This window comes from Lytechinus pictus, chromosome 11 (assembly GCF_037042905.1).
Source record: "Lytechinus pictus isolate F3 Inbred chromosome 11, Lp3.0, whole genome shotgun sequence".
Taxonomy (NCBI): domain Eukaryota; kingdom Metazoa; phylum Echinodermata; class Echinoidea; order Temnopleuroida; family Toxopneustidae; genus Lytechinus; species Lytechinus pictus.
In genome coordinates, this window is record NC_087255.1 from 27,114,152 (window position 1) to 27,115,425 (window position 1,274).

At 33.6% G+C, this 1,274-nt stretch overlaps 1 non-coding gene across 1 annotated transcript; it reads left to right on the forward strand.

Moving 5' to 3' along the window:
• On the forward strand, positions 1–72 carry TRNAA-CGC (transfer RNA alanine (anticodon CGC)). Its single transcript has one exon. It is a non-coding gene; the product is annotated as a tRNA-Ala (tRNA).
• Positions 73–1,274: the final 1,202 nt, after the last annotated feature.

The window sequence follows — 1,274 nt, forward strand, 5'->3', positions numbered from 1 at the left end:
GGGGGTGTAGCTCAGTGGTAGAGCGCGCGCTTCGCATGCGCGAGGCCCCGGGTTCAATCCCCGGCACCTCCATACTCTTTATTTCCCGAACATATCTTTTTTTTCTTTTTTTGTCTTGTAACCTCTGCTAATAAGTCCAGTCAATCTAGCCAGAATAGGGGGGGGGGGGGTAACCATAGAGATGTATACGTAATTAGTATACATCTAAAATTTATCTACATCATGAAATTGGAAACTGAAGCCTTGATTAAATTGTTTTGTTCTTTCCTCTCTCACTTTCTTTATGTTTTCCACTAGCGTACATGTAAAGGACGTATCCCTGCCCCCCCCCCTCCCCCTGACGAGCCTGAAGACCTTTTTTTTTTTTTCTTGCTTGTCAAATTTTTTTCTGGTACGAAATCCTTCATTTGTGATTGAAGACCTTTTTTTTTTTTTTTTGGCTTGTCAAATTTTTTGGCGGACGGTTTTGCCCCCCCTGTGAAAAATCCCAGGTACGCCACTGATGTTTTCTTTATCTTTTCTTGGATATCAGTCTCTATATTCATTGTCAAAATATATATCCGAATGATTCCTATGTTTATTTTGTATATTTGTATATAATTTACAAGTTGTTTCTTTTTTCTTTTTTTTTCTTTTTGACGAAATACTATTTTGTTTTTGTTTATTTGCTTATATTCCTTGCATTGTATATTTGTCTTGTATCATTTTGTACTTCTTGTTATGAACAAAATACTGGCAATTGTCAGTGAAGTTCTAATAAACTCAATTCAATTCATCTCTATGGGGGTAACCCACCACTAATTGCAACACGAGATATTCCACTGAAATGCTTTCCAGGAAGGTCCCCTTAACAACATACTAAAAGTCCCAAGAAATCCAAGCAGCGGAAATTTATGAAATTTGCATATTATGCAAATTAGCCATGAAAAATTAGAAAAAGAAGAGAAATAATCCAAAGATTACAAATTAAATGTCCAAAACAATTTAATTTGAATGGAAATTCATGATAAATAACTGAATTCAATGTTTTTAATCAAAAGTGCAAAAATTTCTACCTCATTTGCATATTATGCAAATAAGCATCCTTATATGGAAAAAATGTCAAGATATTGTGATTTTTCTCATATAGACTGCTTAAAACCTTTCATTAATGTTGACATTAATATGCTACTTTATCACTAAGAATGAGAATTCATCCCAATGCCTGAAAATTAATTTGCATACAATTATTACGCAAATTAGCCATTAAAAAAAAGAAAATGAGGAAATTAATC